At 57.5% G+C, this 26,019-nt stretch overlaps 2 long non-coding RNA genes across 4 annotated transcripts; both read left to right on the top strand.

Moving 5' to 3' along the window:
• The first annotated feature begins 5,048 nt into the window (after positions 1-5,048).
• LOC142077425 (uncharacterized) lies at positions 5,049-9,999 on the top strand. 2 transcript variants are annotated; one of them, XR_012671809.1, is made up of 4 exons: positions 5,049-5,725; positions 7,783-7,846; positions 8,228-8,401; positions 9,327-9,999. It is a non-coding gene; the product is annotated as an uncharacterized LOC142077425 (long non-coding RNA). The 2 variants fall into 2 exon arrangements; XR_012671808.1 differs by lacking the exon at positions 5,049-5,725 and having other exon boundaries at positions 7,632-7,846.
• A 10,239-nt stretch (positions 10,000-20,238) lies between these two features.
• On the top strand, positions 20,239-25,382 carry LOC142077422 (uncharacterized). Of its 2 annotated transcripts, XR_012671805.1 has the most exons (4): positions 20,239-20,915; positions 22,973-23,036; positions 23,418-23,591; positions 24,517-25,382. It is a non-coding gene; the product is annotated as an uncharacterized LOC142077422 (long non-coding RNA). The 2 variants fall into 2 exon arrangements; XR_012671804.1 differs by lacking the exon at positions 20,239-20,915 and having other exon boundaries at positions 22,819-23,036.
• Positions 25,383-26,019: the final 637 nt, after the last annotated feature.

The following is a 26,019-nucleotide window of genomic DNA, read 5'->3' as shown; positions in this document are numbered from 1 at the left end:
CCGGTGCTGTCCCCATCCCTGGGGCAGCTCCCCGTCCCCTGTCCCTGCGGCTGGTCGTTGGGCTCTGTGTTCCCCCAATAAAACACGGGGACGGAGGGGACCCCTGGGGACAGGGGGTGGGGACCCCCAGAGAGTAGGCTGTGCTGCCGTCGCTCCTCGGTGCTGGCCCTGCTTGTCCCCTGTCCCCCCAGCGGTGACGAACTCCGGGCCACTGGCGGGGACCCTCACTGTCACCTTCCCCCCATGCCGGTTGCCACCAGCGACAGGGACAGCGACGCACCCCCGGGGGTGTCTGGGGTCCCCAGGGTGGGAGCGGAGCTGCAGGATGCCGGGTCCCCCCTGCCCGAGCCCTGCAGACCCAGGTGGAGCGCAGGCAACCTCGGCCCTGTCCCCAGCCCTGTCTCCGCGTGGCCGTGGGTCGGTGCTGCCATTGCGTGGCCAGCGGCTGGGAGGACACAGCTCCCGCCGGCTGGGGCCAGAGGAGCCCGGCAGCCTGGGGACCCCCGGGAAGGGCCGGCTGTCATGGGGACTCGGCGCCCAGGGCCCAGGGCACCCCAGAGACCCTACAACAGGGTGCAGCATGAACTATGTTATTACCTGTGCAGTATCCATGAGTGAGTCCCCATCGTTCCCATCCTGGTCCCCCAGTGGGTCGGGGTCCCAGCTGCCCCTGGGGGTGGCTGCAGGTGTCGGGGGTGGGATCCCTTCTCCCCGCGGTGCCCCCCACCTCCCCAGGGTCATCCCTCCCAGTCTCAACTCCCCACATGGTGTCCTCAATCTCCCGAGAAACACCTCTGTCCCCCAATGTCCCCCTACCTACCCCACTCCCAGGGTCCCTCCCGGACCCCAGGATTCCCCCCCTGCCCCATCCTGAGGCCGCCCCCCCCCCCATCCCCATGGTCATGAGACACACACACACCCCCCCCCTCCGGCACTGGGGAGACACTGGGAAGAGCCGGCACTGCCATCTCGGGGTCCTGCTAGCCCTCATCCTCCCTAAAGTCTTGCACCATGCTCTGCTCCTTGGGGGGAGTGCCCACAATCAGGGGGGTGGGGGCTCCCGTCCTCCCCAGGGAACCCCCCCAACCTGTCTAGGGCACCCTCTGCCACCTCCCCAGGGTCCAATCACCGTAACAGGGTCTGACCCTGGGATCCCGCTGGTTAACGTCAGGTGCAAGAGAAGGTTCCTCATTACTCCTTGATTAGTTCTTAGGTGCCAGCTCGAGCTGGGTGCCTCCAGAGAGGGACCCCTACCCCGGATCACCCTCCTTGCACACCTGCACCCGTTGCAGGAGGGTCCACGCGCACCATGGGAGCCATGTGGGAACCGGAGGCGGCCTCGAGGCTGCTCAGCAGCGGTCAAAACACCCCAGTGGTTTCAGGCACCGGCTGTTTTGCTCCCGAACCCAAGGGTACTGCCGAGAAAAATAACCACCACTGTCACACGAGGGTCCTGCACAATCCCCACCATCGCACAAGGGTCCCCGTGCACCTGCCCGCCATTGCACGAGGGTCCCCTGCACACCAACCAATTGCATAAGGGTCTTCCTGCACTGCCCCCCCCATTGCATGGGCGTCTCCACACACCGACCCCCCGCTGCGCAAAGGTCCCTGCACAATCCCCACCGTTGCAGGGGGGGTCCCTGCGCAGGCACCCGCAGTGCACAAGGCGCCGTGCGCATGCGCACTTCCGGGGCGGGGACTACACCTCCCGGCGTGCCCCCCGCGGGCGGCGCGGAGGAGCCGCGCGCTGATTGGCTGCGGAGGATATTTCAACGGGGCGCGCGGCGGGCTCTGCACCCAGGCGGCGGCGGCGGCGGCGGCGGCGGCGGCGGCGGCGGCGGCGGCGGCGGCGGCGGCGGCGGCGGCGGCGGCGGCGGCGGCGGCGGCGGCGGCGGCGGCGGCGGCGGCGGCGGCGGCGGCGGCAGTCTGAGGTGCCGCGGGCACGGCGGGCTGGCGGGAGGCTGGGGACCCCCCGGGGGACTGAGGAGGGGGGCTGTGCGTCTCGGGGGGACCGGGGAGGGGGGCGGCTGGGGGCTGTGCGTCCCGGAGGGGGCCGGGGAGGGGGGCGGGGGGGGGGCTGTGCGTCCCGGAGGGGGCCGGGGAGGGGGGCCGGGGGCGGGGCTGTGCGTCCCGGAGGGGGCCGGGGGGGGGCTGTGCGTCCCGGAGGGGGCCGGGGGGGGGGGCTGTGCGTCCCGGAGGGGGCCGGGGGGGGGGGCCGGGGGGGGCTGTGCGTCCCGGAGGGGGCCGGGGAGGGGGACCGGGGGGGGCTGTGCGTCCCGGAGGGGGCCGGGGAGGGGGGCCGGGGGGGGGCTGTGCGTCCCGGAGGGGGCCGGGGAGTGGGGCCGGGGGGGGCTGTGCGTCCCGGAGGGGGGCTGGGGGGGGGCTGTGCGTCCCGGAGGGGGCCGGGGAGGGGGGCTGGGGGGGGCTGTGCGTCCCGGAGGGGGGCTGGGGGGGGCTGTGCGTCCCGGGGGGGCCGGGGAGGGGGGCTGGGGGGGGCTGTGCGTCCCGGAGGGGGCCGGGGAGGGGGGGCTGTGCGTCCTAGGGGGGCTGGGGAGTGGGGCTGGGGGCGGGGGCTGCAGTCCCCCAAGGAGCTGGGGAGTGGGGCTGTGGGTCCTGGCGGGGCTTGAGAGTGGGGCTTGGGGCTCCCACGGGGCTGGAAAATGGTGTGGTCGGGTGCTGTGAGCACCGGGGGTCCTGGGGCTGGGAGGCGCTTGCAAACACCGGGGAGGGGCTGCGAGCATGGGGGGGCACAAGGGTTGCACCAGGGTCGGTGCATGATCACCTCCATTGTACGGGTGTCGATGTACAGCCAGCCGGGCTGCACGAGGCGCCGTGCGCATGCGCGGTCCCGGGGCGGGGACTACAACTCCCGGCGTGCCCCGCGCGGGCGGTCCGGTGGAGCCGCGCGCTGATTGGCTGCGGAGGGTATTTCAACGGGGCGCGCGGCGGGCTCTGCACCGAGGCGGCGGCGCAGCGTGAGTGTGAGGGGCCGCGGGCCCGGGGAGCCGAGGAGTGGGGCTGTGGCGGGGGGGGGGGGCGGTCCTGCAGGCTCCGGGGACGGGGGCTGGGGGGGCTCCAGGCGGAGGAGGGGCTGTGAGCATCTGGGGAGTGGGGCTGGGGGGCGGGGCTGTGTGCCCTAGGGGGGCCGCGCAGTGGGGCCGGGGCGGGGGGGCGGGGTGGGCGCTGTGTGCAAACAGACCCTCCCTGCGAGTCCCCGCTGTCGCCCCGTGGGGCCGGGCACCCCCCAGCCCTCCCTGCAGGCAGACGGGCAGCCTGTAGGCAATGGAGGCCGCCCGCCCCAGCGAGGTGCTCGAGCCTGGGGGCTTCACGGGCCGAGTCGAGGGGGAGGAGCTGCTGGAGAGAGGGCTTAGAAACGGCCTTCTGCCCCCGAAACTGCTGGAGCATTTGAAGGGGAGGGACAGGTCCACCCCAGGGCCCCAAGGGGAAGCCCTCGGAGCAGGGACTTGGGGTCGTTCTAGGAGCAAAAGCTGGTCCCAGCCAGCTCGCCTCTGCTCCCCCGGCACCGGGATCGGACCTTTCAGTCCTGTTTCTGCCCGAAGCATCACACAAGCGCTTGCCCTCCCCGGGGGCATCTTTGGGCCTTGAGAACAGGCGCAGCAGCTGGGTTTTTGGGCTCAGAAATGGGTGCCAAGTGAGCTGGTTTGGGGGCCCAAAGCAGAAGCCGGTTTGGCCGTTTGTGCGGGGGGCTGGGAGGGCATTGGGGGCTGCGGGGGAAAGCAGGGGGTGGGCAGGGTGCGTGGACCCTCCCCGGGGGGAGGGGCTCTGGTCCTGCTGGACCCCGAAGTGCGGGAGGCCGGCACGCACCAGGCCCAACTCAACGTCTGCGGTGGTCTCTGGGGGGAAGAGGTGGTCTCTGCTTTTCAGACCCCGCACGCCCTCTTCGAGTCCAGCTCTTGCTTGTTGACTGCTTCGAATAGTTATTAACTAATTAGTCGTACAAACTAATTAATGTTTATACAATGTCCAACTATGATATTTAATCCTAATAGTCGAGTTTTGACGGCGATTGGTTTACGACCTTGTCAAAAGCCCAGGCTGTTGCAAATAGCTGGAGCTTGTAAGGAGAAGGAGCTGAAATCAACGGTGCAGAGCTGGAGCTTCAATTAGCCAGAACCGTCGCAAGCAGGAGCTGGAACGAGACGGGGTGTCCGCTGTCTGGGGCATGCCTTAGCCAGGGGCAAAATTACCAGCAGCTGTAACGAGCGGGAGCTGCGATTCGCTGCAGTGTCTGTTTGCCGGAGCATCCGTTGGCCAGACTGCACTCCCGGCACGGCTGAAGAGCAGCCAGGCGCAGGCAGGGCTGTCCCCGGCAAGGCGCTCCGAGCGGCAGGGAGGCGAGTTGTCCTTCTGCTAGCGGGGAGCCCGGCCTCTTCCCTCGGGGATTAAATCCACGCCACGCGTGGATCCGCTCTCTTTGCGTGGAGGGTCTCTCCCGGTCCCGTTCCCGAGGGCTGAAGCGAGGTCCCCCGGGGGGCAGGCGGCAGCACGAGGCGGCGGTGTCTCCCCGGTACCCGGCAAAGGGGAGCGAAACCGGCCGGCTGGAGCTCCCGGGGTGCACAGCCCGGCCCCGCACGGCAGAATCCTTCCCTGGGTTTTCGCCGTTGGCTGGGTGTGACAAACAGGTTCATTTTGTGCCTCCTCTTTTCCCAGCGTCACTTTCTGCGTCACGTGAAGAAAATCCTGCGTGGTTGACGCCGCTTGCTGCTCAGGTGATGGGACATGTGGGGCCGGGGGAGCTGGGAGAAACATTGGTGTGTCCAAGGTCGCTGCAGGTGCTCCCCGTCAAACCCAGGGAAAAGGCAAATTTGCTGCTGGTGCAGAAAAGCTGATGAACAATTGCCGTGAACAGAGCGTGCCTACGTACCCTCGTTAGCGTAACTAACCCTGGGTAGTTACGAGTGTTTTCCTTTCAGGGAAAAGAATGAGCTTTCATCTGTGAAAAATTAAGAGCTGCCTGTGTCCTTCTTTAAGTTCAAGTGTTTCTCTTCTGTTTGTTCATACTGATTTTATGGGCAGGTTGGAAATAGCCTTTTATTTTTATAGGCATAACTCAATTTGTAGTACTACGTGGTGTCAGGAGAGTGAATTTTGGAGCACCCAGGTATCACTAGAAACGGAATGAATGAGACACGATGGAAACTGATATTTAAACTTGATTTTTACTTGATATTTTTTTTTTCCTGAGAGTGTTGACGGCACGTTGTCCTGTGGCTCAATCCACGTTCTGTTCAGTGGAGTCTTCAGTCTAGGACTTTTAAGGAAAAAAGTTGGTCCTTCCGAAAAAGGGCTAGTCATTCATAGGCTCGAGGCATAGACTTGGCGAGCCGCTTAAGTACGTGATCAGAATTAAAGCCAAATGTCGCTTCGTGTTGCTGCTGTTGGCCTTCACTTTCGTTAATTTCCCCGCTGCTCCGTCATGGTTGGGAGCTCTGAATCATCATTTTTTTCACTCCCTAACGCATTTTTCTCCCCAAGGAGAGGCTACGTTTAAAAGTTACTTAGTTTCCTCGCAAATGCATCGGTCAATAAAACGGAGTTACGATTATTAAAACCACACAAATGACACCGGTCTTACAGATCTGGACTATTTCTGAACACGTGTTCATCGCGTGCAGATGTCATCGGGATACGGATCACCTGCATTTCATGCTCTGATGAGACAATTTGCTGAGACAGGGACGAGCTCCAAAAGAAAAAAAAGGTACAACGTCAAGGTTTTGTTTTGTTGTTGGTTTTTGTGGGCTTTTTGTGTTTGTGTTATTTTTTGGTTTGTGTTTTTTTTTTTTTTTAAAAGAGTGCGATGTTGACTGGTGGCAGCCTGCAGAGCTCTCTTGCTGCCTGACCTCTCCTTTTCTTCCCTGTCACTCCTCTTTCGTGGCTGTAATTTTCACTCGGGTAGTTTTAGAAGAGCGATTTAGTTCCTCGCCTGTGTAGATGTGCTGGTAATACCTGGAAGGTAAATGCTTGAACCGGTAGCGAATAACTTGGCTACAAGTAGAATTTCTGAAGGAAGAACAACAACAGCAGGAAGCAAGTAGCGAGTTACCCCAAATTTGTGTGTGTCAAACACATCAAAGTTTTATTGCCAAACATTGTTTGGCAATGTGTTCCAAATGGCTCGTTTTGGTAAACTTAAATTTTCAGGAAGTTCAGGGTTGTGTGTGGAAAAACGTGCCGCTCTGTCTAGGTGTCCTGCTACGTAAATAGCATCAGTCAGTAGCACATCCAGCGGCAGGGCTGCTGTTCCCTGCTCTCGATATTGCCGTAGTAGTGTTGTGATATTTCGACCTAAGAGGCGGGTTTAGGAATGGAAGGAGAATGCCTGCGTTCTGCAAGGGCTACGAATGCCGACCCTTTTCTCTGCCTGCTGCTTTCCTGTGCGTGAGATGAAACTGTATTGTTTTTCTCCCTTGTTCCCGGTAGAAATATTTCTGAAGCTGTCGCTGCTGTGGGTTTGCAATGTGCGTTACTGCGTTTTTGTAGAGTTCTAGTTACGGATCGTTTCTGCCGCGGCAAAGTGTCAAGATACGGTTTTCAGTTTAAAGCTTCAGAAGCTGCATTCGCTGAAATCGGCGTAGGTGAAGCTGGTTGTTGTGGTTTAACCCGGCAGGCAGCTAAACACCACGCAGCTGCTCGCTTGCTCCCCCTGCCCCCAAAGTGGGGTGGGGGAGAGAATCGGAAAAAAAAGTGAAGTTCGTGGGGTGAGGTAAAGACAGTTTAATGGGACAGAACAGGAAGGGGAAACAATCGTAACGATAAAAGAATATACAAAATAAGCGACGCACAATGCGATTGCTCACCGCCCGCCGACTGATGCCCAGCCGGTCCCCGAGCGGCAGTCGCCGCCGCCCGGCCAACTCCCCCAGCTTATGTACTGAGCGTGACGTCATATGGTACGGACTGTCCCTTTGGCCGGTTTGGGTCATCTGTCCTGGCTAAGGTCCCTCCCAGCTTCTCGCTGGCAGGGCATGAGAAGCTGAAAAGTCCCCGACTAGCGTAAGCGCTACTTAGCCACAACTAAAACATCAGCGTGTTATCCATGTTTTTCTCGTCCTAAATCTAAAACACAGCGCTATACCAGTTACCGGGAAGAGAATTAACTCTATCCCAGCCGAAACCAGGACACTGGTCTTGCGCATGATCCCGCTGTGCTCGCAGGGGTGCTCAGTGGCTCCTCATCAAAACAGCGAGGTGTGTGTGGACGTCCGTAGGGTTGCGCTAGGGGTCTGGGGGCGTTATGTATTTTTGCTGTTGGAAGACGGAATAGAGCGTGTGCCTGTTAAATCTAACGATGGTCGAAGGTTGGGAGGGACCCTGAGCAGGTTTGGTGGCACAACTGCAGTTTTCAAAGATCTCGACCGTTTGGAGAAACGGCCTGGAAAAAAGGATTCCTCTTTTGCAGCGAGTTCGCGAGGACAGACGGGTTGCCGTACTCTTTAACAAAAATACTCAACTTGGGACGTATCGGGTGAGGAAATCGCGGCTCTACTTAGGCTTGAGAAAACGTACGTAGGTGTCTGTGCCTGTCACCTGCACGTCTCTAGGCAAGTGAGTTCTAGCGAAACTAAAGCTGCCGATGAGCCAAAAGAAAAGGCACGGTTGTCTAAAACATGCATAAGCTCTAGTGGCCTGTCTCAACAACTGCACCAAAGATGATGCAAAATACTTTCTCCTCCACTCAGTTGTAGTCTTCACAGAAAAGGAAGCTTTGTGCTAAACGTTTTTTTTTGGTTTTTTTTTTGCCTTTCCTCTCAGCAGAATGTCAACTGCCGTGAAAGTACGAGACGGATGGAAAGGATCCATAGTGGTCTGCAAGTACAAGGTATGCCTGTGATATGTGTCTGCATTTTTCCTAAGGTGCTTGTAGCGTGGACTTTACAGTCAACACGAAGAATGTGGCAGCTCTCCTTCTATCTGATTTTTTAACATGAAATATTTTAACACAAATACTAAAAATAAAGGTCTGTTCTGGAGCGTGGTACGCCTATTCAAGGCTTGCTTTCCTTCGTCTATTTTCTCTTCCTGAAAGCAGAGTCTTCTGTTTCTGTGCGCTTGCTATTAAAGGGTGCTGTGAAAATAATGTTGGACTAGAAGAGGAAAGGAACCGTTTGTAAGAGTTCGGACGTTCGGGAGAAACAGGCTTTGTTTTCACGATAAAAGCTTTATGCTTTTTCAGTCAGTCAGTGTTTAAAATACCTTACAGGAGCACTCGAAAACCTTACTGAGATACTGGCATCTGTGCTAAAAGCAATCAAGGTCAAAGAAGAGGCGTGGACAACACGGGACAAATCGGCGTCGCTTCGGTGTGTTTTCCAGGCTTTCCCGAGAAGCGGTAGCAGCCTCGTAACTAGCGACAGAGAGTCCTGATGTGTTTTCGGTGAGTTACTGATTCTCTAATGTCCTTTTTCCTAACCTGCAGCGCGTAATTTTGACTTTTCACTCTCTCTGGAAAAAAAAAAGGAGTTAAATCGATTTCCTTGCAAGGACCCAAGCGCAGCACATCTTCCAATAGTCGATGTACGGCTGATCTTTGGTTCTCGGGTGTAACAGTCGAGAGATCGTAAAGACGCGTTCCTCCGCACGCTTGGGTACAGCCAACAGCGTTAGCAAACCTGCCAGTCCTTTTTGGTAGCCTGATGTATTGCAGCACCGGGGATTTGATATTCCCCACCGCCTGCCCCTCCCTCCCCCCCCACCACCCCCCCCCCCAAAAAAAAGTAAAACCGTATGGGAGATCTCTTATCTCACTGATTTTTCTATCATAAATGAAATTTTAAAAAGAAAGTTAAAATTGTCTAATTTCCAAACTGACTTGCATTGTTTAAACTGCAGCTGCCAAATAGCTGTAGTGTATAATTTATTAGGTGTGCTTAAGCAGTTGGGTAGTTGCTCTAAACGTTTAAAAAGAGAGGCAACTGAACGTTAGGGGCTTTTTTCCCGATCTTTTGGCAGAGTGCTCTGAAGCACTTTATTTCTGTCTCGCTTTCGACGGCGCGTTTCCCCGGCAGTTCGGTAGCATCGGTCTCGGCGCAGCTGGCCAGGCGTCCCTCCTAGTCATGTCACACACGCAAAACCCCTGGTCAAACGATAGCTGTGTAGCTTGGAGGTAGATAATTTAACGGTATGAATTCACAGCTACGCAATTTCAATGAACGCAAAAGGAAAATCAAATATTTTTATAGTACGAGTGTTCTCATTGTACGTATGTAAGCGTGCGCACGCCTTTTTAGCATAAAATGAATTGCTGAGATTTGTTCTTTCTTTTTCATTTTACTCTTCAAAGTTTTACGCTTCACTTTCAGCTTTATCGGCCAAGCGAGCGAGATGCGCAGCAGCAGCAGCAGCGCAAGGGCTGGAGCTGCGGCGGTGGATCCGTGAGCGTAGTTGCTGATTACGGCGCGCCCTTGTCCTGCAGCCTCACGGGGTTATCTCCCGGCAGCGGTGCTGTAAGGAAGGGACGAGGCGTTTTCCGACACCAGCGAGAGCGTTTACTTCTCTGCGAAGAACGTGTTCAGAATCGTGTCAATTAGTCTTCACGCTGATTTTAAGCGTTCGAATCGCTCGAGCTTTTAAAGGCGGCGTTGTATTTCGAGCTGACCCGTTTGCCTGGCACCCTCCTTTAGCTCGACTGCTACCCTCTCCCTTGCCCTGACCGAATTCCTCTGCTGCCTTCGGTGCTGTTTTTTTAACGTGCTGAAATATCCGTTGGGATTTTTGTTTTTCAGATGCCGCGCTGTAAGCGTCCCGTGGTGCTCAGGAGAGACCCCCGGCCCAGGTTTGCCTGCCGGTCGTTGGGCGTGCTGAGGGTGAGGGGCCGGCTGGCAGCCTGCGGGACGGGGGCTGGGGGGGGCTGCAAGCGTTTGGGGGGGCCGCCCCTCCTTTATCTTTCTAGCAGAGCCCCCCTTTTTGGCGGGGGTGCGTGCGTACATACGTAAACGGCATTATTAAAGTAACGAGCTGCCGGTTGGGGCCGTTTCCCTCGTTTTGTGTCTTTTTGGGGGGGTGAATAAAAAGGGGGGGTTGGGGGGCCTGGAGGGGTGATGATGTCATTTGGGGCACCCCAGCATCACCACGGGGGTGATGATGCCGTGGAGGAGCAGGTGAGTGGGGAATGGGGGGTCATGGGGGTCCGTGTCCCCCCCTCCCCCCCCCCAAAGGGGGTCACAGCCCAAATTGCCTGAAAATTCATGGGGGGGGTTTCAAAAATTTTTAAAAACTGTAAATATATCTGTGAGGCCTCGAAATAGAAAAAAATCTCTCCTTGTTACATATATTGAAAAATAATATTAATTTATACGTACAAAAGGATTTCAAAATAAGGACCTATATCTGCCCTATTATATAAAGGATTTTAGAGTATAAAAAAATTCGAAAGATGTATATAGGGTTTTAAGATACAAAAATAACTCACGTCTCTATAAATCAAAAAATAAAGAACTTCCAAATGCAAAAAGGATGATACATTTTATACATGAAGGAATTTAAAATAGAAAAAGGTCTGAATAGATACCGCTATCTACACTTACTACGTGTTACATAGAGAGTCTACATAGACATTATATGTAATCTAAGAGATTATGTACAAGTGTAAATAGACATCTAAGTCTAAAACCTAAGTCTATAAAGATATAGGTGTAAATATATGTAAGTGTAAATAGAGAAGTCTATAAAGACATTTAAGTGTTCAAAATATGTAAGTCAACAGATCCATAGTCTGAGCAGGTATTATATATAAGAAGTGGGAAATAGGGGGGTATAAGTGAAACATAAATATATTCACTAAATATATATAGAGAGATATGTGTAAATACATTAAGTGTAAATGTCTCTGATAATAAGGTTTTTAAAATGCAAAGAAACCCTGTTTACAGAAAGGATTTTAAAATTCGACACACACACACACACACACACACACACACACACACCCCGCCCCGAAACACCTCTCTATTGAAGATACAAAAGTGCTTTCAAAAGCTGCCTCTTCCCTGTTCTCCTTTTCCGCCTGTTCCCATCCTGATTGGGGGCCAGTTCCCCCAACAGGGACTTTCCCCTGCAGGGCTGCGCACGCAGAGCGGGACCTGCCGCCATGGCCTAAAAATACCACAAAACCCCTAATTCGGGGCCTGCAAGGGGTGGGGAAAAAAAAGCCCGCAATTTTGGGGGAAAAATACCCAACTTGGAGCTCCCGGGAAAGCCAAATCCGCCTGGATTTGGGCAGCCGGAAAGCAAAAAAAACCCCATTTTCACGCACAAAACGAAAAAGCAAAAACCACCAATTTTTGTTGTGAAAAGGCGTTGAAAAACCTCCAAATGGTGGAATGTTTTGGAAAAGGAAAAAACCCCAATTTTGATATTATGGAAAAGCAAAAAACCCCCCGATTTGGGGAAGATTTGGGGTGAAACACCAGCCACTTGAGGGGCATCGCTCGTGGTTATCCAGCGAGGGTCAGTCATCGGGAACGGATTATCTGTTGCGGGTCATCCCAGGCGAGTTTTCTGCTGTGGGTGGTCCCGGGTGGACCCCCTGGCGTAGGTCACCCCCACGCATGTCCCCCCCCGCCCCTCCCGGTGTCCGCCCCGCCTTTCCCGTGCGAGGTTTTCCCCGCGACGCGCCCCCCGTATCCCCTGCCCTCCTACCTCGTGCCCGCACTGCCCTCCTCTCTCCTCTCCCTCCTCCCACCCCCCGTGTTCCGCACTGCCTCCCCGTAACCCCTCTGCCCCGGACCCCTGGGGTGCTGCCTGCCCCGCCAACCTGCCCGTTGCCCCCCGCCCAAACTCTGGCACCCCCCTCCCGCTCCCCCGCCCCCCACTCCCACCCCGCTCTCCCTCCTCCTGCGTTTTGGGTTTGTGCTGCAAACGGCGTCGGTGACGCGGGGCTGCGTGAGTTCCCGCTGCGCAGCGCTTGCACCGCGCCGGGGGCTGTGCTGCTCCTCGCCCCGCCCTGCCGGCGAGCGGGCTGGGGGTGCGCGAGGGCCTGGGAGGGGGCACCGCTGGGAGAGCTGACCCCGGCGGACCCAGGGGATGTTCCAGGCCCTGTGACGTCAGGAAATAAAACTCGGGGGGCGGTTGGCGGGGGGGCCGCTGCTGGGCTGCGGCTGGCTGGGCATCGGGCGGTTGGCGGTGAGCCGTTGTTTTCATTTGTACCGCTTGTCTGTCTGGGGTTTTTCTCTCTGTTGTTTGGGGGTTTTTTCCTCCCTTTTCCTTACAAGTGGAGTTTTTTCACTTTTGCCCTTCCAATTCTCTCCCCCCTCCCACTGAGGGGGGAGCGAGTGAGCGGTTGTGTGGTGCTGAGTTGCCAGCTGGGATTCAACCATGGCACAAGGTGAGTTGCAAGCCCTGCTGGCTAAACGCTTTAGGCTCTCCGTGTTATTCCTGCCATCTTGCCCTCCTTGTTCTTTCCTGCTGCTTTCAAGTGCCTTGTGCTCCAGCAGCAGGCTGGGAAGGAGGGTTGTGGCAGGAGCTGCAGCACCCTGTGACTCCTTCTCAGGCTGCTAGCTTCGCCCTTTGTATGGGCTGCCGAGGTCGTCGGCTCCGCAGGGGCCACAGGCAGCCCGCAGAGCTTGACGCCAAGCCGTTCCTTTCCCCTCTGCGCAGCAGCGGTTCTGCCGCTGCTACAGGCAGCCGCTTGCTCGAGGGCGAGGGGCTGGGATGACGACAGGCTGCTGCACGCTTCAGTCGAACTGAGACGCCGTTCTCTGGGGAGCCGGTGCAAGGAGAGCTCAGGTCCGTTCTGTACTGCCGATGGCTCTTCACAAGGGAAGCGTGCTCTGGTTTTAGCAGAAAAAGGTGTCGGTCACAGGCAGCCGCCTATCACTGCGCACAGCTCAGCTATTTGGCAGGGGTCTTGCTTGTTCAAGTAGAGGCGTATTCCTCGCCTTGCAGTCTCGATGGCAAAACAATCGGGGGTTCAAGCTACAAAAGCACAGAGCAAGGATGGAACCTGCCGGGCTCTACGGTCAACTGCTGAGGACGCCTAATACACCAGCAGGCCTCTTGGCTTTCCCTGCCTCATTTCTAATTCCTTTGCACGCTGGAGGGCAGGGTGGTAAGTGACGTCGTGCAGTGTCTCTCCTCCAAGTGGCAAGCCCTGCGCGTGTGCAGGGTGAGGAGAGCAGAGTGCTGATAGCACAGAGGCGAGGAAAGCTGCAAACACCGCAACACAGCCCCAGGACCACCAGCGTATCGCTCGTTGTTTGCAGGTCAGCCACTGGCACCGGTTTGCAGGTCAGCCGCTGGCACCGGGTCTGCTCAGAAGCGCGGTTTCCTGATGGACATAGCTGCCCCTCCCCTGCTCTCAGGGTGTCACCCGTGTGGCCTTATTTTTTTTAAGTCTCTCTCCAGCATCTGTTGAGTCGCCGCTGTCACTCCCACAACCCCGATGCCACCTGCAGACCGAGACAGCGATCCCTGGGGCTTCCCCCGGGTTAGAAAGAAACCTGTTCCACAGGTTCCCCGTGCTGCTTCTCCTCCCCGGGTAATGGGCTGGGGGGCACGGGCAGAAACCACCACGGGACTTGTAAAGCGGCCAAAGGGAAAGGACTGAAATGCTGGAGCCACCGGGTGCTTTTTGGTACAGAGGCGATGAAGATTAGTGCCCGGGCCGCGAGTGGGAAAAGGGCAGGGAAATCTAAGCCCAGTACCGCCAGTAAGCAGTTACCGTCTTTCGATGGTACGAACTGGGCGGAGAGAAGGGGAAAGGGCCGGTGAGGCGACGGTGGCACCCTGCGGGCGGAATTGGGTACTGCAGCTCTTGAGCCGCGCATGCGCGGTGGCGCGCTTTCCTTTGCTCGCTGCTGCCACCGAGCGACCAAAGCTGGGTACTGCAGCTCTTGAGCCGCGCATGCGCAGTGTCGCGCCTTTCTTTGCTCGCCGCTGCCACCGAGCGACCAAAACCGGGTACTGCAGCTCTTGAGCCGCGCATGCGCAGTAGCGCGCTCTCCTTTGCTCGCTGCTGCCACCGAGCGACCAGAATCCGGTACTGCAGCTCTTCAGCTGCGCATGCGCAGTGGCGCGCTCTCCTTTGCTCGCTGCTGCCACCGAGCGACCAAAGCTGGGTACTGCGGCTCTTGAGCGGCGCATGCGCGGTGGCGCGCTCTCCTTTGCTCGCTGCTGCCACCGAGCGACCAGAATTCGGTACTGCAGCTCTTGAGCCGCGCATGCGCAGTGGCGCGCCTTTCTTTGCTCGCTGCTGCCACCGAGCGACCAGAATTCGGTACTGCAGTGCTTCAGCCGCGCATGCGCGGTGGCGCGCTTTCCTTTGCTCGCTGCTGCCACCGAGCGACCAAAGCTGGGTACTGCAGCTCTTGAGCCGCGCATGCGCAGTAGCGCGCTCTCCTTTGCTCGCTGCTGCCACCGAGCGAGCAGAATTCGGTACTGCAGCTCTTGAGGCGCGCATGCGCGGTGGCGCGCCTTTCTTTGCTCGCTGCTGCCACCGAGCGACCAAAGCTGGGTACTGCAGCTCTTGAGCGGCGCATGCGCGGTGGCGCGCTCTCCTTTGCTCGCTGCTGCCACCGAGCGACCAGAATTCGGTACTGCAGTGCTTCAGCCGCGCATGCGCAGTGGCGCGCCTTTCTTTGCTCGCTGCTGCCACCCAGCGACCAGAATTCGGTACTGCAGTGCTTCAGCCGCGCATGCGCAGTGGCGCGCTCTCCTTTGCTCGCTGCTGCCACCGAGCGACCAAAACTGGGTACTGCAGCTCTTGAGCCGCGCATGCGCGGTGGCGCCCCCTTTCTCCGCGCTGCCGTCCGCCGGTAACGGCAATGCCGTACTGTGGTGCCTGCGGGGTGATGCCGCCGCCTTCGTTGGTTCGTTCCGGTAAGGAAACGCCGCTGCCGCCCCACGTGCGCGGTGCCGGCGGGCGCTGGGCCTGCAAAGCGCGGACCTGCAGCGCCGGTGCCGCCCCCGTGCACGCGCCGCCCGGCGGCTGCTCGCTGCTGCCGCCCCGTGGCCGAATCGCGGTACTGCAGCGCCGGCACCGCTCAGGTGCGCAGCAGCGCCGCCGCCGCCGCCGCCTTCGCTGCTGCCGCCCCGAAGCCGAAGCGTGGTCCTGCAGCCCGGCGTTCGCGCGCCGGCTCTGGCCCCTCCATGCGCCGTCCCCATCCCGGTGCCTCCCTCATCCCGGTGCATTCGTCATCCCGGGCGGCAATGGTTAGGGTGCCCCCCCCCCGCATGCCAGCACCCCCAAGAGTATCGGCGTGTCCCGGTGCTGTCCCCATCCCTGGGGCAGCTCCCCGTCCCCTGTCCCTGCGGCTGGTCGTTGGGCTCTGTGTTCCCCCAATAAACCACGGGGACGGAGGGGACCCCTGGGGACAGGGGGTGGGGACCCCCAGAGAGTAGGCTGTGCTGCCGTCGCTCCTCGGTGCTGGCCCTGCTTGTCCCCTGTCCCCCCAGCGGTGACGAACTCCGGGCCACTGGCGGGGACCCTCACTGTCACCTTCCCCCCATGCCGGTTGCCACCAGCGACAGGGACAGCGACGCACCCCCGGGGGTGTCTGGGGTCCCCAGGGTGGGAGCGGAGCTGCAGGATGCCGGGTCCCCCCTGCCCGAGCCCTGCAGACCCAGGTGGAGCGCAGGCAACCCCGGCCCTGTCCCCAGCCCTGTCTCCGCGTGGCCGTGGGTCGGTGCTGCCATTGCGTGGCCAGCGGCTGGGAGGACACAGCTCCCGCCGGCTGGGGCCAGAGGAGCCCGGCAGCCTGGGGACCCCCGGGAAGGGCCGGCTGTCATGGGGACTCGGCGCCCAGGGCCCAGGGCACCCCAGAGACCCTACAACAGGGTGCAGCATGAACTATTTTATTACCTGTGCAGTATCCATGAGTGAGTCCCCATCGTTCCCATCCTGGTCCCCCAGTGGGTCGGGGTCCCAGCTGCCCCTGGGGGTGGCTGCAGGTGTCGGGGGTGGGATCCCTTCTCCCCGCGGTGCCCCCCACCTCCCCAGGGTCATCCCTCCCAGTCTCAACTCCCCACATGGTGTCCTCAATCTCCCGAGAAACACCTCTGTCCCCCAATGTCCCCCTACCTACCCCACTCCCAGGGTCCCTCCCGGACCCCAGGATTCCCCCCCTGCCCCATCCTGAGGCCGCCCCCCCCCCCATCCCCATGGTCATGAGACACACACACACCCCCCCCCTCCGGCACTGGGGAGACACTGGGAAGAGCCGGCACTGCCATCTCGGGGTCCTGCTAGCCCTCATCCTCCCTAAAGTCTTGCACCATGCTCTGCTCCTTGGGGGGAGTGCCCACAATCAGGGGGGTGGGGGCTCCCGTCCTCCCCAGGGAACCCCCCCAACCTGTCTAGGGCACCCTCTGCCACCTCCCCAGGGTCCAATCACCGTAACAGGGTCTGACCCTGGGATCCCGCTGGTTAACGTCAGGTGCAAGAGAAGGTTCCTCATTACTCCTTGATTAGTTCTTAGGTGCCAGCTCGAGCTGGGTGCCTCCAGAGAGGGACCCCTACCCCGGATCACCCTCCTTGCACACCTGCACCCGTTGCAGGAGGGTCCACGCGCACCATGGGAGCCATGTGGGAACCGGAGGCGGCCTCGAGGCTGCTCAGCAGCGGTCAAAACACCCCAGTGGTTTCAGGCACCGGCTGTTTTGCTCCCGAACCCAAGGGTACTGCCGAGAAAAATAACCACCACTGTCACACGAGGGTCCTGCACAATCCCCACCATCGCACAAGGGTCCCCGTGCACCTGCCCGCCATTGCACGAGGGTCCCCTGCACACCAACCAATTGCATAAGGGTCTTCCTGCACTGCCCCCCCCATTGCATGGGCGTCTCCACACACCGACCCCCCGCTGCGCAAAGGTCCCTGCACAATCCCCACCGTTGCAGGGGGGGTCCCTGCGCAGGCACCCGCAGTGCACAAGGCGCCGTGCGCATGCGCACTTCCGGGGCGGGGACTACACCTCCCGGCGTGCCCCCCGCGGGCGGCCCGGAGGAGCCGCGCGCTGATTGGCTGCGGAGGATATTTCAACGGGGCGCGCGGCGGGCTCTGCACCCAGGCGGCGGCGGCGGCGGCGGCGGCGGCGGCGGCGGCGGCGGCGGCGGCAGTGGCAGTCTGAGGTGCCGCGGGCACGGCGGGCTGGCGGGAGGCTGGGGACCCCCCGGGGGACTGAGGAGGGGGGCTGTGCGTCTCGGGGGGACCGGGGAGGGGGGCGGGGGGGGGCTGTGCGTCCCGGAGGGGGCCGGGGAGGGGGGCGGGGGGGGGGCTGTGCGTCCCGGAGGGGGCCGGGGAGGGGGGCCGGGGGCGGGGCTGTGCGTCCCGGAGGGGGCCGGGGGGGGGGGGCTGTGCGTCCCGGAGGGGGCCGGGGGGGGGGGGCTGTGCGTCCCGGAGGGGGCCGGGGGGGGGGGGGCTGTGCGTCCCGGAGGGGGCCGGGGAGGGGGGCCGGGGGGGGCTGTGCGTCCCGGAGGGGGCCGGGGAGGGGGGCCGGGGGGGGCTGTGCGTCCCGGAGGGGGCCGGGGAGGGGGGCCGGGGGGGGGCTGTGCGTCCCGGAGGGGGCCGGGGAGTGGGGCCGGGGGGGGCTGTGCGTCCCGGAGGGGGGCTGGGGGGGGCTGTGCGTCCCGGAGGGGGCCGGGGAGGGGGGCTGGGGGGGGCTGTGCGTCCCGGAGGGGGGCTGGGGGGGGCTGTGCGTCCCGGGGGGGCCGGGGAGGGGGGCTGGGGGGGGCTGTGCGTCCCGGAGGGGGCCGGGGAGGGGGGGCTGTGCGTCCTAGGGGGGCTGGGGAGTGGGGCTGGGGGCGGGGGCTGCAGTCCCCCAAGGAGCTGGGGAGTGGGGCTGTGGGTCCTGGCGGGGCTTGAGAGTGGGGCTTGGGGCTCCCACGGGGCTGGAAAATGGTGTGGTCGGGTGCTGTGAGCACCGGGGGTCCTGGGGCTGGGAGGCGCTTGCAAACACCGGGGAGGGGCTGCGAGCATGGGGGGGCACAAGGGTTGCACCAGGGTCGGTGCATGATCACCTCCATTGTACGGGTGTCGATGTACAGCCAGCCGGGCTGCACGAGGCGCCGTGCGCATGCGCGGTCCCGGGGCGGGGACTACAACTCCCGGCGTGCCCCGCGCGGGCGGTCCGGTGGAGCCGCGCGCTGATTGGCTGCGGAGGGTATTTCAACGGGGCGCGCGGCGGGCTCTGCACCGAGGCGGCGGCGCAGCGTGAGTGTGAGGGGCCGCGGGCCCGGGGAGCCGAGGAGTGGGGCTGTGGCGGGGGGGGGGGCGGTCCTGCAGGCTCCGGGGACGGGGGCTGGGGGGGCTCCAGGCGGAGGAGGGGCTGTGAGCATCTGGGGAGTGGGGCTGGGGGGCGGGGCTGTGTGCCCTAGGGGGGCCGCGCAGTGGGGCCGGGGCGGGGGGGCGGGGTGGGCGCTGTGTGCAAACAGACCCTCCCTGCGAGTCCCCGCTGTCGCCCCGTGGGGCCGGGCACCCCCCAGCCCTCCCTGCAGGCAGACGGGCAGCCTGTAGGCAATGGAGGCCGCCCGCCCCAGCGAGGTGCTCGAGCCTGGGGGCTTCACGGGCCGAGTCGAGGGGGAGGAGCTGCTGGAGAGAGGGCTTAGAAACGGCCTTCTGCCCCCGAAACTGCTGGAGCATTTGAAGGGGAGGGACAGGTCCACCCCAGGGCCCCAAGGGGAAGCCCTCGGAGCAGGGACTTGGGGTCGTTCTAGGAGCAAAAGCTGGTCCCAGCCAGCTCGCCTCTGCTCCCCCGGCACCGGGATCGGACCTTTCAGTCCTGTTTCTGCCCGAAGCATCACACAAGCGCTTGCCCTCCCCGGGGGCATCTTTGGGCCTTGAGAACAGGCGCAGCAGCTGGGTTTTTGGGCTCAGAAATGGGTGCCAAGTGAGCTGGTTTGGGGGCCCAAAGCAGAAGCCGGTTTGGCCGTTTGTGCGGGGGGCTGGGAGGGCATTGGGGGCTGCGGGGGAAAGCAGGGGGTGGGCAGGGTGCGTGGACCCTCCCCGGGGGGAGGGGCTCTGGTCCTGCTGGACCCCGAAGTGCAGGAGGCCGGCACGCACCAGGCCCAACTCAACGTCTGCGGTGGTCTCTGGGGGGAAGAGGTGGTCTCTGCTTTTCAGACCCCGCACGCCCTCTTCGAGTCCAGCTCTTGCTTGTTGACTGCTTCGAATAGTTATTAACTAATTAGTCGTACAAACTAATTAATGTTTATACAATGTCCAACTATGATATTTAATCCTAATAGTCGAGTTTTGACGGCGATTGGTTTACGACCTTGTCAAAAGCCCAGGCTGTTGCAAATAGCTGGAGCTTGTAAGGAGAAGGAGCTGAAATCAACGGTGCAGAGCTGGAGCTTCAATTAGCCAGAACCGTCGCAAGCAGGAGCTGGAACGAGACGGGGTGTCCGCTGTCTGGGGCATGCCTTAGCCAGGGGCAAAATTACCAGCAGCTGTAACGAGCGGGAGCTGCGATTCGCTGCAGTGTCTGTTTGCCGGAGCATCCGTCGGCCAGACTGCACTCCCGGCACGGCTGAAGAGCAGCCAGGCGCAGGCAGGGCTGTCCCCGGCAAGGCGCTCCGAGCGGCAGGGAGGCGAGTTGTCCTTCTGCTAGCGGGGAGCCCGGCCTCTTCCCTCGGGGATTAAATCCACGCCACGCGTGGATCCGCTCTCTTTGCGTGGAGGGTCTCTCCCGGTCCCGTTCCCGAGGGCTGAAGCGAGGTCCCCCGGGGGGCAGGCGGCAGCACGAGGCGGCGGTGTCTCCCCGGTACCCGGCAAAGGGGAGCGAAACCGGCCGGCTGGAGCTCCCGGGGTGCACAGCCCGGCCCCGCACGGCAGAATCCTTCCCTGGGTTTTCGCCGTTGGCTGGGTGTGACAAACAGGTTCATTTTGTGCCTCCTCTTTTCCCAGCGTCACTTTCTGCGTCATGTGAAGAAAATCCTGCGTGGTTGACGCCGCTTGCTGCTCAGGTGATGGGACATGTGGGGCCGGGGGAGCTGGGAGAAACATTGGTGTGTCCAAGGTCGCTGCAGGTGCTCCCCGTCAAACCCAGGGAAAAGGCAAATTTGCTGCTGGTGCAGAAAAGCTGATGAACAATTGCCGTGAACAGAGCGTGCCTACGTACCCTCGTTAGCGTAACTAACCCTGGGTAGTTACGAGTGTTTTCCTTTCAGGGAAAAGAATGAGCTTTCATCTGTGAAAAATTAAGAGCTGCCTGTGTCCTTCTTTAAGTTCAAGTGTTTCTCTTCTGTTTGTTCATACTGATTTTATGGGCAGGTTGGAAATAGCCTTTTATTTTTATAGGCATAACTCAATTTGTAGTACTACGTGGTGTCAGGAGAGTGAATTTTGGAGCACCCAGGTATCACTAGAAACGGAATGAATGAGACACGATGGAAACTGATATTTAAACTTGATTTTTACTTGATATTTTTTTTTTCCTGAGAGTGTTGACGGCACGTTGTCCTGTGGCTCAATCCACGTTCTGTTCAGTGGAGTCTTCAGTCTAGGACTTTTAAGGAAAAAAGTTGGTCCTTCCGAAAAAGGGCTAGTCATTCATAGGCTCGAGGCATAGACTTGGCGAGCCGCTTAAGTACGTGATCAGAATTAAAGCCAAATGTCGCTTCGTGTTGCTGCTGTTGGCCTTCACTTTCGTTAATTTCCCCGCTGCTCCGTCATGGTTGGGAGCTCTGAATCATCATTTTTTTCACTCCCTAACGCATTTTTCTCCCCAAGGAGAGGCTACGTTTAAAAGTTACTTAGTTTCCTCGCAAATGCATCGGTCAATAAAACGGAGTTACGATTATTAAAACCACACAAATGACACCGGTCTTACAGATCTGGACTATTTCTGAACACGTGTTCATCGCGTGCAGATGTCATCGGGATACGGATCACCTGCATTTCATGCTCTGATGAGACAATTTGCTGAGACAGGGACGAGCTCCAAAAGAAAAAAAAGGTACAACGTCAAGGTTTTGTTTTGTTGTTGGTTTTTGTGGGCTTTTTGTGTTTGTGTTATTTTTTGGTTTGTGTTTTTTTTTTTTTTTAAAAGAGTGCGATGTTGACTGGTGGCAGCCTGCAGAGCTCTCTTGCTGCCTGACCTCTCCTTTTCTTCCCTGTCACTCCTCTTTCGTGGCTGTAATTTTCACTCGGGTAGTTTTAGAAGAGCGATTTAGTTCCTCGCCTGTGTAGATGTGCTGGTAATACCTGGAAGGTAAATGCTTGAACCGGTAGCGAATAACTTGGCTACAAGTAGAATTTCTGAAGGAAGAACAACAACAGCAGGAAGCAAGTAGCGAGTTACCCCAAATTTGTGTGTGTCAAACACATCAAAGTTTTATTGCCAAACATTGTTTGGCAATGTGTTCCAAATGGCTCGTTTTGGTAAACTTAAATTTTCAGGAAGTTCAGGGTTGTGTGTGGAAAAACGTGCCGCTCTGTCTAGGTGTCCTGCTACGTAAATAGCATCAGTCAGTAGCACATCCAGCGGCAGGGCTGCTGTTCCCTGCTCTCGATATTGCCGTAGTAGTGTTGTGATATTTCGACCTAAGAGGCGGGTTTAGGAATGGAAGGAGAATGCCTGCGTTCTGCAAGGGCTACGAATGCCGACCCTTTTCTCTGCCTGCTGCTTTCCTGTGCGTGAGATGAAACTGTATTGTTTTTCTCCCTTGTTCCCGGTAGAAATATTTCTGAAGCTGTCGCTGCTGTGGGTTTGCAATGTGCGTTACTGCGTTTTTGTAGAGTTCTAGTTACGGATCGTTTCTGCCGCGGCAAAGTGTCAAGATACGGTTTTCAGTTTAAAGCTTCAGAAGCTGCATTCGCTGAAATCGGCGTAGGTGAAGCTGGTTGTTGTGGTTTAACCCGGCAGGCAGCTAAACACCACGCAGCTGCTCGCTTGCTCCCCCTGCCCCCAAAGTGGGGTGGGGGAGAGAATCGGAAAAAAAAGTGAAGTTCGTGGGGTGAGGTAAAGACAGTTTAATGGGACAGAACAGGAAGGGGAAACAATCGTAACGATAAAAGAATATACAAAATAAGCGACGCACAATGCGATTGCTCACCGCCCGCCGACTGATGCCCAGCCGGTCCCCGAGCGGCAGTCGCCGCCGCCCGGCCAACTCCCCCAGCTTATGTACTGAGCGTGACGTCATATGGTACGGACTGTCCCTTTGGCCGGTTTGGGTCATCTGTCCTGGCTAAGGTCCCTCCCAGCTTCTCGCTGGCAGGGCATGAGAAGCTGAAAAGTCCCCGACTAGCGTAAGCGCTACTTAGCCACAACTAAAACATCAGCGTGTTATCCATGTTTTTCTCGTCCTAAATCTAAAACACAGCGCTATACCAGTTACCGGGAAGAGAATTAACTCTATCCCAGCCGAAACCAGGACACTGGTCTTGCGCATGATCCCGCTGTGCTCGCAGGGGTGCTCAGTGGCTCCTCATCAAAACAGCGAGGTGTGTGTGGACGTCCGTAGGGTTGCGCTAGGGGTCTGGGGGCGTTATGTATTTTTGCTGTTGGAAGACGGAATAGAGCGTGTGCCTGTTAAATCTAACGATGGTCGAAGGTTGGGAGGGACCCTGAGCAGGTTTGGTGGCACAACTGCAGTTTTCAAAGATCTCGACCGTTTGGAGAAACGGCCTGGAAAAAAGGATTCCTCTTTTGCAGCGAGTTCGCGAGGACAGACGGGTTGCCGTACTCTTTAACAAAAATACTCAACTTGGGACGTATCGGGTGAGGAAATCGCGGCTCTACTTAGGCTTGAGAAAACGTACGTAGGTGTCTGTGCCTGTCACCTGCGCGTCTCTAGGCAAGTGAGTTCTAGCGAAACTAAAGCTGCCGATGAGCCAAAAGAAAAGGCACGGTTGTCTAAAACATGCATAAGCTCTAGTGGCCTGTCTCAACAACTGCACCAAAGATGATGCAAAATACTTTCTCCTCCACTCAGTTGTAGTCTTCACAGAAAAGGAAGCTTTGTGCTAAACGTTTTTTTTTGGTTTTTTTTTTGCCTTTCCTCTCAGCAGAATGTCAACTGCCGTGAAAGTACGAGACGGATGGAAAGGATCCATAGTGGTCTGCAAGTACAAGGTATGCCTGTGATATGTGTCTGCATTTTTCCTAAGGTGCTTGTAGCGTGGACTTTACAGTCAACACGAAGAATGTGGCAGCTCTCCTTCTATCTGATTTTTTAACATGAAATATTTTAACACAAATACTAAAAATAAAGGTCTGTTCTGGAGCGTGGTACGCCTATTCAAGGCTTGCTTTCCTTCGTCTATTTTCTCTTCCTGAAAGCAGAGTCTTCTGTTTCTGTGCGCTTGCTATTAAAGGGTGCTGTGAAAATAATGTTGGACTAGAAGAGGAAAGGAACCGTTTGTAAGAGTTCGGACGTTCGGGAGAAACAGGCTTTGTTTTCACGATAAAAGCTTTATGCTTTTTCAGTCAGTCAGTGTTTAAAATACCTTACAGGAGCACTCGAAAACCTTACTGAGATACTGGCATCTGTGCTAAAAGCAATCAAGGTCAAAGAAGAGGCGTGGACAACACGGGACAAATCGGCGTCGCTTCGGTGTGTTTTCCAGGCTTTCCCGAGAAGCGGTAGCAGCCTCGTAACTAGCGACAGAGAGTCCTGATGTGTTTTCGGTGAGTTACTGATTCTCTAATGTCCTTTTTCCTAACCTGCAGCGCGTAATTTTGACTTTTCACTCTCTCTGGAAAAAAAAAAGGAGTTAAATCGATTTCCTTGCAAGGACCCAAGCGCAGCACATCTTCCAATAGTCGATGTACGGCTGATCTTTGGTTCTCGGGTGTAACAGTCGAGAGATCGTAAAGACGCGTTCCTCCGCACGCTTGGGTACAGCCAACAGCGTTAGCAAACCTGCCAGTCCTTTTTGGTAGCCTGATGTATTGCAGCACCGGGGATTTGATATTCCCCACCGCCTGCCCCTCCCTCCCCCCCCACCCCCCCACCCCCCAAAAAAAAGTAAAACCGTATGGGAGATCTCTTATCTCACTGATTTTTCTATCATAAATGAAATTTTAAAAAGAAAGTTAAAATTGTCTAATTTCCAAACTGACTTGCATTGTTTAAACTGCAGCTGCCAAATAGCTGTAGTGTATAATTTATTAGGTGTGCTTAAGCAGTTGGGTAGTTGCTCTAAACGTTTAAAAAGAGAGGCAACTGAACGTTAGGGGCTTTTTTCCCGATCTTTTGGCAGAGTGCTCTGAAGCACTTTATTTCTGTCTCGCTTTCGACGGCGCGTTTCCCCGGCAGTTCGGTAGCATCGGTCTCGGCGCAGCTGGCCAGGCGTCCCTCCTAGTCATGTCACACACGCAAAACCCCTGGTCAAACGATAGCTGTGTAGCTTGGAGGTAGATAATTTAACGGTATGAATTCACAGCTACGCAATTTCAATGAACGCAAAAGGAAAATCAAATATTTTTATAGTACGAGTGTTCTCATTGTACGTATGTAAGCGTGCGCACGCCTTTTTAGCATAAAATGAATTGCTGAGATTTGTTCTTTCTTTTTCATTTTACTCTTCAAAGTTTTACGCTTCACTTTCAGCTTTATCGGCCAAGCGAGCGAGATGCGCAGCAGCAGCAGCAGCGCAAGGGCTGGAGCTGCGGCGGTGGATCCGTGAGCGTAGTTGCTGATTACGGCGCGCCCTTGTCCTGCAGCCTCACGGGGTTATCTCCCGGCAGCGGTGCTGTAAGGAAGGGACGAGGCGTTTTCCGACACCAGCGAGAGCGTTTACTTCTCTGCGAAGAACGTGTTCAGAATCGTGTCAATTAGTCTTCACGCTGATTTTAAGCGTTCGAATCGCTCGAGCTTTTAAAGGCGGCGTTGTATTTCGAGCTGACCCGTTTGCCTGGCACCCTCCTTTAGCTCGACTGCTACCCTCTCCCTTGCCCTGACCGAATTCCTCTGCTGCCTTCGGTGCTGTTTTTTTAACGTGCTGAAATATCCGTTGGGATTTTTGTTTTTCAGATGCCGCGCTGTAAGCGTCCCGTGGTGCTCAGGAGAGACCCCCGGCCCAGGTTTGCCTGCCGGTCGTTGGGCGTGCTGAGGGTGAGGGGCCGGCTGGCAGCCTGCGGGACGGGGGCTGGGGGGGGCTGCAAGCGTTTGGGGGGGCCGCCCCTCCTTTATCTTTCTAGCAGAGCCCCCCTTTTTGGCGGGGGTGCGTGCGTACATACGTAAACGGCATTATTAAAGTAACGAGCTGCCGGTTGGGGCCGTTTCCCTCGTTTTGTGTCTTTTTGGGGGGGTGAATAAAAAGGGGGGGTTGGGGGGCCTGGAGGGGTGATGATGTCATTTGGGGCACCCCAGCATCACCACGGGGGTGATGATGCCGTGGAGGAGCAGGTGAGTGGGGAATGGGGGGTCATGGGGGTCCGTGTCCCCCCCTCCCCCCCCCCCAAAGGGGGTCACAGCCCAAATTGCCTGAAAATTCATGGGGGGGGTTTCAAAAATTTTTAAAAACTGTAAATATATCTGTGAGGCCTCGAAATAGAAAAAAATCTCTCCTTGTTACATATATTGAAAAATAATATTAATTTATACGTACAAAAGGATTTCAAAATAAGGACCTATATCTGCCCTATTATATAAAGGATTTTAGAGTATAAAAAAATTCGAAAGATGTATATAGGGTTTTAAGATACAAAAATAACTCACGTCTCTATAAATCAAAAAATAAAGAACTTCCAAATGCAAAAAGGATGATACATTTTATACATGAAGGAATTTAAAATAGAAAAAGGTCTGAATAGATACCGCTATCTACACTTACTACGTGTTACATAGAGAGTCTACATAGACATTATATGTAATCTAAGAGATTATGTACAAGTGTAAATAGACATCTAAGTCTAAAACCTAAGTCTATAAAGATATAGGTGTAAATATATGTAAGTGTAAATAGAGAAGTCTATAAAGACATTTAAGTGTTCAAAATATGTAAGTCAACAGATCCATAGTCTGAGCAGGTATTATATATAAGAAGTGGGAAATAGGGGGGTATAAGTGAAACATAAATATATTCACTAAATATATATAGAGAGATATGTG

Source organism: Calonectris borealis, unplaced genomic scaffold (genome assembly GCF_964195595.1).
Source record: "Calonectris borealis unplaced genomic scaffold, bCalBor7.hap1.2 HAP1_SCAFFOLD_248, whole genome shotgun sequence".
In the NCBI taxonomy this organism is placed as follows: Eukaryota; Metazoa; Chordata; class Aves; order Procellariiformes; family Procellariidae; genus Calonectris; species Calonectris borealis.
The sequence above is the reverse complement of the archived record's forward strand: the minus strand, read 5'-3'. Positions and strand labels throughout refer to the sequence as shown.